The following is a 12,119-nucleotide window of genomic DNA, read 5'->3' on the forward strand; positions in this document are numbered from 1 at the left end:
TCAGGGCCAATATTCCAAGTGTGGCGTAACTAATGACTTATATAGGTTTAGCATTACCTCTACTTTTGTACTCTATACTTCTATTTATAAATCCAGGGCCCCATGTGTTTTTGTTTTTAAAAACAGCTTTATCAACTTATCCTCCTACTTTTACATTTTTATGTATCTGAACTCATAAGTCTCTCTGCTCCTCTATTTCCTTTAAAGTTTTACTATTTAGTGTATACGGTCTCTCCTTATTCTTCCTCCCAAAATGTATCAGCTCACATTTCTCTGGATTCTATTTCATCTGGTATCTATTTGCCAATCTACTAATCGACATTCTCCAGAAGTCAATTACAGTCCTCTTCACAGTTAAATGTGCAATGTGCTAATCCACATTTCCAAACTTCATGACGACCTTGCATACAACAACAGTAAAAAGTTGTTACTATATTCAAAATCTCTCGACTTCTAACCATTACTGCTTGTCAACTGAGAAATGATGGTGAACTTTCCTGCATGTTTGCGACCTGAAGAAACGTCATACTTAAATCTGGCTGTTGCAACTTGCTCTCTTTGCGGGGCTGGTTGCTGAAAGCTGCCTTCAGCACCAGTAACACTTCTGAGGCTGCTGATTCAGGCAGTTGGGGGAGGGGCAAAAGAGATGTGGGGTTGGAGGAAAGAGATCATCTGGCCTCAAATAGTTTAATTCAGTAACAGCCTAATTCTCTTGTGATAAATTTGCTCGCGGTTGTTATATGCTGTCTAAGCGAGTGCAGAGTGGCCTGTCTCTGGAAGGCCTGTAAGCATCTTATGTGCATCTGCCACTGCCTAATCCCACCACCCCCCCCTCCACAACTGCAGCTTGCATTCAGTGGACAGGAATGAAGTGTTTTCCATGTGTGCTGCCATGTGGCACCAAGGGCTTTACAGTAATAAAAGGCACATTCACTCCGCTTTAACAGCCTCTGCATCTGTCAAATCATTGCAGCATTTCTCCTGGTCTTGTGGCAGCTACCCATTACATGACCTGATAACGATATATTGTATTAATAGCTCCATTCTAGCTGAATGGAATTATTCCATGATTTATTTATTGCTGCTGACTGCAGATAAGATAGAATGCTGCGGCTGGTACCTTTTATAAAGACCTTTAGAGAGGTGATATAACACTGCTGAAGCACTACATTCTGCACCGAGTCACCTCCAGGCATTCTGTATTGTGCACCATATTTTAAGGCATCATTTGAACGTGTGAATTCCTTTCTATCATGCCACCAGCCGTGTATAGTGCTACCTTTATTTATTGAGCCCCCAGCCCCAAACACACATGCATAGCCAGCACTGACACATTCACTGCCGTTATAATTCACTTTAATTTTAGCTCATGTTTAAAAACAAATTTGTTTTCATGTACCGTGCAGCCGCTAATGGGGAAGCAAACTCATTTCTCTTTCTTTTGCACGGTGCTTTCTAGTACAGCCACATATTTATGTACTTCGCAGCAGCACAAATGGAACGGAAAAAGTTCAAAGAATTTAAACAGAAAAAGAAATTGGCCTTGTAGGGTTCACTCGGGGGGAGGGTTGAGATGGGAGCATGGAAGGTACTGAAATAAAAGGGAAAGATAAAGAAATAAAATAGCAGACGATGATACGTTGGGGTAGCTTTTGGGCGGCCAACCAGTCGAGCCTCGGTCGGCCGTTCTGGCGGCGAAGAGGCTGCCGCCATTTTGCGGTCCGGACCTCATTTGAATCAGAGCTACAGACTCCAAACGGGGACCTTGAAGCAGCTCCCCGGTTTCGGGCCACAGGAATGTCGGCCGGCTGGGATGCCGGCGGTCGCTGCAGGTGGGTCCCTGGCGGGAGAAGGCGAGGTTGAAGGTGGGGGGCAGGGGGTGGGACACATGCCAAGACTGGCAGCGGCCAGCAGTGTTTTTGTGGGACCCGGAGGAGCGCCCTGTTTCTTCAGGCTCCACAAAAATAAATGCATACTGACCTGTCATGTCCTCTTTGGCTGGACCGCCAGCTGATACTATGCACGCCACACGCTTCACCCAGCACGGGCCTAAAATGGCAACAGGACCCTATGTACGTCATAGGATCCTGATTTGCATTTTGAATGGACCTACTGCCTGACTCACGGCCAGCGGTAGACCGGGGGAAGGATTGCCGCGGTCACAGCGACGGGAGGACGGGGCTGCAACTCATTCCCCGTCGTCAGGGCGCTAACGGCCCTGTTTCCGTCAAGGAGAAGGCCTCAACATTCAGCCTATTGTGTTAGGAACATGAGTGCATGTAAACACAAGACTTCCTCCCTACTCAGTGTTCCTGAAGACAAACATGAATAAAGCACATTTACCTAGTCCGATAAGAATCAAGTGGAAATGATATTATCCGAAGTGAGGGCCCTGGTGGCTCTGTGAATAACTGAACTATCAGCTGTGGTACCAAGCCTGGAAGATCCCAAGTTTGATCCCCAGTCTCTGCTGAGTAAGCTGGTTTGAGCTGAGGAATCAGTGTCCCCCGGCTAGGGGGGGAAGAAAGAAAAAAAATCAGCCAGAGCTCCTGCTCCTGCTCACTGTCCAGAGCTGCTTGCTGGGAAGTGCAAATTTATGGAGATCAGGTGAGGGAAGGACCAGGCTCAACAGTGATACCCCCAGGAGTTAAAAATGGAGATTCCCCAGGGAATCCGCCCAGGGGCACTGAGTCACCTGGGCGCAGTGAATATCAGAAAATCAGGTGCACGCCAGATTATGAAAGGGTTCGATAGGGTAGACGTAGAGAAGATGTTTCCATCTGTGGGGGAGTCCAAAATTAGGGGTCAGAAATATAAGGTAGTCACTAATAAATCCAATAGGGAATTCAGGAGGAACCTCTTTACCCAGAGAGTGGTTAGAATGTGGAACTTGCTACCACAAGAAGTAGTTGAGGTGAATAGCACAGATGCATTTAAGGGGAAGCCACAAAAGTACATGAGGAAGAAAGGAATAGAAGGATATGCAGATAGGGTGAGGTGAAGCAGGGAGAAAGGAGGCTTGTGTGGAGCATGAACACCTGCACAGACTAATTGGGCCAAATGGCCTGTTACTGTGCTATAATTTCTATGTAATGGATGACAAAGCAGAGGAATAATGGCACCCAGCATAAGTTAGCTCTTTGAGGAAAGAAGGGATACGAAATTGAAAATATACAAGTGTTATGGAAAAAACAAACAAATATGATCCCAGAGGGATAGTATAGCCACCTTGGTTTACCTCTGGAGTCCCCCAGGGATCTATCCTTGGCATCTTTCTATTTTTCATCTACATGCTGCCTCTTGGTGACATCATCCAAAAACACAACGTCAGGTTCTACGTACGTGGACAACACTCAGCTCTACCTCACCACCCCCTCCCTCAACCCATCCACTGCCTCTGATTTGTCACGCTGCTGGTTCGCTATTGGATGAGCAGAAATTTCCTCCAACTAAATATTGGGAAGACCGAAGCCATTGTCTTCTGTCCCTGCCACAAACTGTTCCCTAGCCACCAACTCCATTCCTCTCCCTGCCTACTGCAACGCTGAAGCAGACCATTCGCAACCTTGGCGCCCTATTTGACCCGGAGATGAGCTTCCGACCACATATCCGCTCCATCACCAAGACCGTCTACTTCCACCTCTAACATTGCCTGTCTCCAACCCTGCCTCAGCTCATCTGCTGCTGAAACCCTCATCTATGCCTTTTTTATCTCTAGACTTGACTATTCCAATGCTCTCCTGGCTGGCCTCCCATCTTCTACCCTCTGTAACATTGAGCTCATCCAAAACTCTGCTGCCGTATCCTAATTCGCACCTAGTTCCATTCACCCATCATCCCTGTGCTCGCTGACCTACATTGGCTCCCGATCTGGGACCACCTCAATTTTAAAAATCTCATCCTTGTGTTCAAATCCCTCTATGGCCTCACCCCTCCCTTTCTCTAACCTCCTCCAGCCCTACAGCCTCCGAGATCTCTGCACTCCTCCAATTCTGGCCTCTTGTGCATCCCCGATTTTAATTGCTCTACAATTGGCGGCCCTGCCTTCAACCGCCTGGGCGCTTAGCTCTGGAATCCCTCCCTAAACCTCTTCACCTCTCTACCTCGCTCTCCTCCTCTAAGAAGCTCTTTAAAACCTACCTGTCGTAATTTCTCCTTATGTGGCTCGGTGTCAAATTGTGTTTGATAATGCTCCTGTGAAGCGCCTTGGGACGTTTTACTACATAAAAGGGGCTATATAAATGCAAGTTGTTGTTTACTCCAAAATGGTTCAGACTGAAACAGTTTGGAATACCTAACTGCAGTGTGATTGCAAAGCTAGTTTGAGTTCTGAATTGCATGTTCCAGAATGCGTTGCATGGTGAGGTGTTAATGACATAGAATGTACAGCACAGGTCCATGCCAGTTTTCATGCTCCACACAAGCATCCTCCCTCCCAACTTCAACTATCAGCATATCCTTCGATTCCTTTCTCCCTCATGTGTTTAATCGAGCTTCCCCTTAAATGCATCTACATTCTAACCACTCCCTGAGTAGAGAAGTTTCTCCTGAATTTCCTATTGGATTTATTAGTGACTATCTTATATTTATAGCCCCAAATCTGGTCTCCCCCGGCAAGTGGAAACATCTTCTCTATGTCTACCCTATCAAACCCTTTCATAATCTTAAAGACCTGTGTCAGGTCACCCCTCAGTCTTCTCTTTTCTAGAGGAAAGAGCCCCAGCCTGCTCAATCTTTCCTGATAGGTATAACCTCTCAGTTCTGGTATCATCCTAGTAAATCTTTTTCGCACCTTCTCCAATGCCTCTATATCCTTTTTATAATATGGAGGCCAGAACTGTGCACAGTACTCCAAGTGTGGTCTAAGCAAGGTTCTATACAAGTTTAACATAAATTCTCTGCTTTTCAATTCTATCCCTCTGGCATTGTTTAACAATGCATTCTGATCAGAGCCGTGGCACAAATTCAGGCTCTAATTCCTGCAACAGTGCTGGACTAAGTATCATATCGTAACTGGGGTATATTAAGTTGCCCTGTAATAGTTCAGAAGCTACAGTACTCTAGTGTTATGCTTCAGCTTCTGCTTCTGAGATTTGAATACCAGTTCTGGCTGACATTTTCAAAGAAGCTTCTGGATTTTGCCAATCTTGGTCAGGTCAACTATCAAGGGGTAGGGGAGGAGAGATGATGAATATTGCAAAGAGTGTAGCCCAGTGTTAAGGAAAACCACAGATGTTTTTATCCTATTTTATATTTAAAAAATGCTTGTTTTAAAAAAAAGTAAAGCCACTATTAAACAAAAATTTTATAAATCTGCACTGTTTACCTCAAGTAACAGGGTGACACAGCACACCCTATACAGGTCAGAAAATGTGAGAATTGTTAACCCTTACAGTCCTGGCTGAAATAGAAAGGGTGTGTTGCTGAAGTACATCATCTACTGCAGTCCCTAGTGCATGCGTGATAGCGTGAATAAATTCCCGAATATCGATACATTTTCCTTCCCCTTTCAGCTCACTCTTTGCCTTTTATTGCAACGCACCTTAGCAAGGAAGGGTAAGGGTTACAGACATGTCAACGGCCAACACAAATGTTCTTCTGTGATTGGTCGATGAATTATGGAAATTTTTAGATTACGTAGTCTCCAACATTCCCCCTCCCCCGTCATTTTGTACATTGACTTCTCCTCTTTCTGCTTTTATCCCATTGCTAACATCAGTACTCCCTCACCAACTCCCTGAGTCCTGGCGGAACCTATGCTGCTCTTGACCTGGCTGCTGAGACGTGCACAAGAGTGGTTTAGCTTCACTCATCCTCTGGGTTTTCATTCCCTTGAGGCCCTCTTTTACTCTGCATGACCTTTGAGATGGCCCACCTGAGATCAGGAACTCTGAAATGAATCTGTAAGCAATAATCTGTGTTGAGTATGATGCAATGAGACACCCTAGAGTGTCATGAACTGTAATTATGTCCAATGTGTTCATTGAACTGCACTTGACGTAACCTGCAAATTGTATAATCTGTATTGTGTACGTTTGGAAAGTGATATGACAACTGTATTGTATGTACTGCTGCAAATTTTATGAATAAAGTATATTTTTTGAAAAAAAAACCTGAGATCAGGAACTCACTGCGTGGGCAATCGCAGGGGGTACTGCTTACCCTCTGCCACATCACAATGTGGTACATTACAACGCATTAACATGTTGCACTATTAGACTGACTGCTTTGAAAAACATCTTATCTGTTAACAAACAGGTGCACAGACACATGTTCACAAATTACATTATTGCCTATATTGTGAGGCCCTCTACAGACAAATGTTGGGACATGCCAGAAGTATAAAACTAACCCTTGATCAAAAGGCAACTGTAAGCCAGGCATTAAAGGAGCACCACCTTCAAGTAAACAAATGCAGAAATGTTAGTCAAACACAAACTGTAATGACATAATTTACATTCAACACATCATTGAGTCTGTGGTGCATAACTTTATCCTGATAAAAATGGGGCACAGTTCTGTCCAAACTAAAAATGCTTTTACAGAAAACGTTTTCATCAAGATTGTTATAGTAACTGTAATCCTAATCCAAACTAAAAAGAGAAAAACAAACAAACAGTCATCACAATACAGGGAAAATTATAATTTTCCAGTAAATATATTTTGTTTGGTCCTTTCTAATAGAAATTCCCCCTCCACATAAATACAAATAACAGGAAATAAACAAAGCTCCTGATTCATTCGTGGCAATGGTACCTCCATTGTTGTCGGGCCAGCACTTAGGGGCCTCGAAAATCCAGGGGGGCACAATCCCAGCAGTTATATTGGGATCACAGAACTCCCCACTGATCCCACCAAAGTTCACAAGATCAGGGATAGGGGCTTGCATGAGTGGGTCTTCAATAGTTTGGAGCATCTGTGGCACCCCCCACTCCGGTGGTAGCTGGCCAGCGTGGGGTGGAGGGAGGGGTTTACTGCCCCCTTCGGAAGTGGAAGCTGGGAATCTCACGGCCTCCTTACATAGGGGGCCAATTCAGTCTCTTCCCCCAAAAATCTTATGGCCCATACCAATCTTCAGTGGTGCAGGACCGCACACCAGCTTGGACCCCTTGGTGAGTCTGACTTCTGCCGCGATTGAGCAGGTATACACAGTGTAATAAGGCATACGCTGGATCCCAACTGAGAAACTTACATCAACGGCCTTGTAGATTGTTCCAATACGTTCCCACTTGTCTAATGGTCGGAATCCACAGGAACAGCTGCACAATTTCAGGGTCCGGAAGTCTTGAGCACGTGCTGGTACAGTAGTAGTTTATAGAATGCATCCAGGTAGTTTGTCTTATGTATATCATCCCAGAGTTGCCTTTTGGTCTGTCCGCTATCCACCGCATTTCTCCTTTGGCACTGGCTGGTTTTGAACAAAGTCAGCTACGAAATACCCAGCAGCATCCTTGAGATCCCACCGCCATACCAATGAGCTCTGATGCATCTGGAACCAATATACAGTAAATCCATCCAGCTCCAGGTCCCCTTGAAACCGTATCACTACAGCTCGTCCACAGGCCATGTTGAGGATCCTTAGCCTGTTCCACCATGCTGGAAAAAAAAAAGTGGACAAACATGTCAGCCATATGACACAACCATCTTAACTGTCTCTTTTAGATGGGCTTCTTACAGAAATTGAATTTCCACACAGTCAAACATGTATTTCTTGTATGTAAATACGTCTTTTAAAAGTGGCAGTAACCCAGTTCTAAAAAGAATTCCAGGTGCTTTATTGGAAGCTGAAATGTCTACTCAGAGTCACTTCATCTACCTCACAGCAAACATCGTTCCTTAATCCAAGGAGATTGCATCCCTCCTGATGTGATGGGGCAGATGAAAATATAGTTTGCATTGTCAGTTGTTAAAATAAGCAGGCTCTTGTGCGAGGAAGTGCACCAATTGGATGCCTAATCGCCTTGTTGACTAAAGTGTTAAACCAGTTGACATTTTGCTGACTTGACTTCTTCAAAAGAGAAAACGTATTATAATAGCGCTGTTCAGTTTCTGTTAGTCATTCCAATGGATGGATAGAGCTCTATTAGCAGCACTGGCATCTACCCGACAATGTGGAAAATTTCCTGTCCACAAAAGCAGGACAAATCCAATCCGGCCAATTACTGCGCCAATTACTCTCATTCATCAGCAAAGTGATGACGGTGTCGTCGACAGTGCTATCAAGCGGCACTTACTCACCAATAACCTGCTCACCGTTGCTCAGTTTGGGTTCCGCCAGGACCACTTGGCTCCAGACCTCATTACAGCCTTGGTCCAAACATGGACAAAAGAGCTGAATTCCAGAGGTGAAGTGAGAGTGACTGCCCTTGACATCAAGGCAGCATTTGACCGAGTGTGGCACCAAGGAGCCCAAGTAAAATTAAAGTCAATGGGAATCAGGGGGAAAACTCTCCAGTGGCTGGAGTCATACTGAGCACAAAGGAAGATGGTAGTGGTTGTTGGAGGCCAATCATCTCAGCCCCAGGACATTGCTGCAGGAGTTCCTCAGGGCAGTGTCCTAGGCCCAACCATCTTCAGCTGCTTCATCAATGACCTTCCCTCCATCATAAGGTCAGAAATGGGAATGTTCGCTGATGATTGCAGAGTGTTCGGTTCCATTCGCAACCCCTCAAATAAAGAAGCAGTCCGAGCCCGCATGCAGCAAGACCTGGACAACATCCAGGCTTGGGCTCATAAGTGGCAAGTAACATTCACGCCAGACAAGTGCCAGGCAATGACCATCTCCAACAAGAGAGAGTCTAACCACCTCCCCTTGACATTCAACGACATTACCATCGCCGAATCCCCCACCATCAACATCCTGGGGGTCACTATTGACCAAAAACTTAACTGGACCAGCCATATAAATACTGTGGCTGCAAGAGCAGGTCAGAGGCTGGGCATTCTGCAGCGAGTGACTCACCTCCTGACTCTCCAAAGCCTTTCCACCATCTACAAGACACAAGTCAGGAGTGTGATGGAATACTCTCCTCTTGCCTGGATGAGTGCAGCTCCAACAACACTCAAGAAGCTCAACACCATCCTAGACAAAGCAGCCCGCTTGATTGGCACCCCATCCACCACCCTAAGCATTCACTCCCTTCACTACCGGCGCACAGTGGCTGCAGTGTGTACCATCCACAGGATGCAGTGCAGCAACTTGCCAAGTCTTCTTCGACAGCACCTCCCAAACCCGCGACCTCTACCACCTAGAAGGACAAGAGCAGCAGGTACATGGGAACAACACCACCTGCACATTCCCCTCCAAGTCACACACCATCCTGACTTGGAAATATATTGCCGTTCCTTCATCGTTGATGGGTCAAAATCCTGGAACTCCCTTCCTAACAGCACTGTGGGAGAACCTTCACCACACGGACTGCAGCGGTTCAAGAAGGCGGCTCATCACCACCTTCTCAAGGGAAATTAGGGATGGGCAATAAATGCCGGCTTCGCCAGCGACGCCCACACCCCATGAACAAATAAAAGAAAACTTACATATGTGCCATCGGGGAGTATGAGGGTGAATTGCCTCATGTCCTCCACCCGCTCCTTCACTAAGTTCGGCCAGAGGTTGGCAGAATCCACTTCTCCACGCGGAAACGGGGTTTCCACCAAACTTCTGCCGAGGTTACTGTAGCGGAGTGGAAGAGCCTAGGAGATTCTCCCCTATGTCATTGCAAGATTTGACCAGAAGGAACAGGACCAAAAAAAACTCATTTTTAAATAATCATTGCAATTGTACGCAGTCTGTAACACTGATTGTGCTTTTATTGTATTTTGCCTCTGTTTTTGCTTCTGAGAATCATTTTATTTGTGAATACAGTTTAAGTCGTTTAGACGGTACTAAGTGGTCTAACAATGTGCTACTTTCCATTTTTAAATTAGCTGTGGACCAGGAGCAGCTCTGAGGAAGTTCCTGGCCATGGTTAACAGTAGCGAGCTGCATCCATCATATGGGCTGCAAGGGGATGGTGTGCCTAAAGCTGTGTTTGCTGTCCTGTTACCAATGATTTGGTCACTCTGAGTCACAGAGTTTCTTCAGTTATTATTAAATCGACCAAGTTACATCTCTGGCACTGCCTTTTTGAATTGCACAACTTAAGTTAGGTGTAAGTTAGGAAGCAGTAAATCTGATTATTGTGCAACAGCAGTCTAACAGTCACTCAGCACAGTTAAACTGCCAAAATGTCTTTGTGCCAGAAAGTCAAAACATAGGGTTCATTGAGTTTGAATTCACACTTAGTTACTGGCTAGAATCAGTGCATGTTCTATGCAGTGTTAAATTACCAGCCTGGCATACCCACTACGTTTTTGTAGCCCACTGAAAATGCTATGAAACTTGCATCAGATGCAAATGTCCTGTTTCACAGCTGTGTACACATCTGATGGCAAGAGGCGGGGTTATTTACTCCAAACTATAGTCAGAAAGCAACCTTGCCCCATATATATTATTTTCAACAAATCAGTGGCTGCTTTGTAGCATTAGTGAACTTGCAGCTGCAGTTCAGACAGGACCCTCGAGTAAAAGGCTGTGTTCAAACTGTCTTTGAAGTGGGCTAACCTGCAAGAGGGGTGGGTTCACTAAAGTGTAGTGCTCCTAGCCCACAAACTGCGCATGTTATTGAGATGCAACAGGAAATGCCATCAGTACAGCTAAAAGCTGTTATCACGGTATTGGTAAGAGACTGAAGGCTGTTTGTCTGCAGCACCCAAAGTGTTCAAAATGCCACGGCTGAGGGCCTGCATTGAAAATGGTCTCATTGTTAAAGCCACTCACACTACTTCTTTCATATTCCTTAACAAGAGATTAATCACATTAGAACATAAACAATATTGTGACCGTGCTTATTATTAAAGGAGCCGTATGGCATGCTATTGTTTACCGGGTTGTCTGAGGGTCTGATTGCATTACTATGCACTAATTAAAATGTTTTAAAACCTTTTACCTGTGGACCAGATTGCTGATTAAACTGCTGCCTATTATCTCATGATTAGCTTTTGTGAGGAATGCCTATTAGCACACACCCCATGGATTTTTTTAAAAAAAATACACAAAGTCTCAATTGTTGTAGCAAAAGGAGAGTGGATAGATCTTGAAATCTGACTTAATTTGCCACGATGTGGAGATGCCGGTGATGGACTGGGGTTGACAATTGTAAACAATTTTACAACACCAAGTTATAGACCAGCAATTTTATTTGAAATTCACAAGCTTTCGGAGGCCTAATTTGCCACAATTAGGAACTCAAACTGCAGAGTGAGCATTTACAGTTACTTCTGATCAATCTTTTGTTTCTTAACCTGTCCCATTACCACTTTCCTTGCCTTGCACCATCATCCCTTGTGTCATTTAATCACTCTTGCCCTCTACCCTATCACAGACCTTCCCTTTTGTTCTTTCCTCCCCTCCCCCTTTCCTTGGCTCTGTACTTGCTCAAAAACTCTTTTAACATCTTCCAGTTCTGATGAAAGGTCTTCGACCTGAAACGTTAACTCTGTTTCTTTCTCCACAGATGCTGCCTGACTTGCTGAGCTTCTCCAGCACTTTTTGTTTTTACCGCAGAGTGAGTTCTGATTTGGGAATGGCATCAAGTCCCAATTTAGGGTTAGATTTACACTGGTGCCAGTTCACAGATTGGCAGCTGCAGCCAGAATAAATAACTTGTCTAGTGTATGTGAAGGTAATTTTTTGTGAGTATTCAAAAGAGAGTTGCACCACAGACACCAGCACCACCACATTCAAATGCTGAGTTCAGATTACAGTGCCAAGTCTTAATGTAAACACCTTGCTATTATTCACAGCCCAATCATAGAATAACATCCTGACTGGCTATATCTTCAGTGTCCCTTTCCTCAGCTCTTGTGTGACTCTCTGAAAAATCTTTTAAAATGCAGGCTTTAATAACTTAGACCGCTCATGACCCTAATATTAGATTTTTTTAAAAAATTGGTACCTGAGCTACTGAAAATGTTCAGCAATGTGAACAAAGAATTTTTGAGAAAAACTCCCCAAGTGTGGAGCAATAACTACCTCAGGAAAAAAAGTGCCAGTATCTGCTGAATGAACGGTGGGCCTC

The 12,119-nt window shown here is 44.8% G+C and overlaps 1 protein-coding gene across 1 annotated transcript in view; it reads right to left on the reverse strand.

Moving 5' to 3' along the window:
* LOC137338109 (coagulation factor XIII A chain-like) overlaps positions 1 to 12,119 on the reverse strand; it is a 288,396-nt gene that overhangs the window by 246,737 nt on the left and 29,540 nt on the right. Inside the window, exon 2 of the mRNA XM_068001790.1 lies at positions 7,193 to 7,596. The gene's annotated coding sequence lies outside the window, so the exon portion shown is untranslated. The remainder of the gene's footprint in view (positions 1 to 7,192; positions 7,597 to 12,119) is intronic.

The sequence above is a fragment of the Heptranchias perlo genome, chromosome 2 (assembly GCF_035084215.1).
Source record: "Heptranchias perlo isolate sHepPer1 chromosome 2, sHepPer1.hap1, whole genome shotgun sequence".
NCBI lineage: Eukaryota > Metazoa > Chordata > Chondrichthyes > Hexanchiformes > Hexanchidae > Heptranchias > Heptranchias perlo.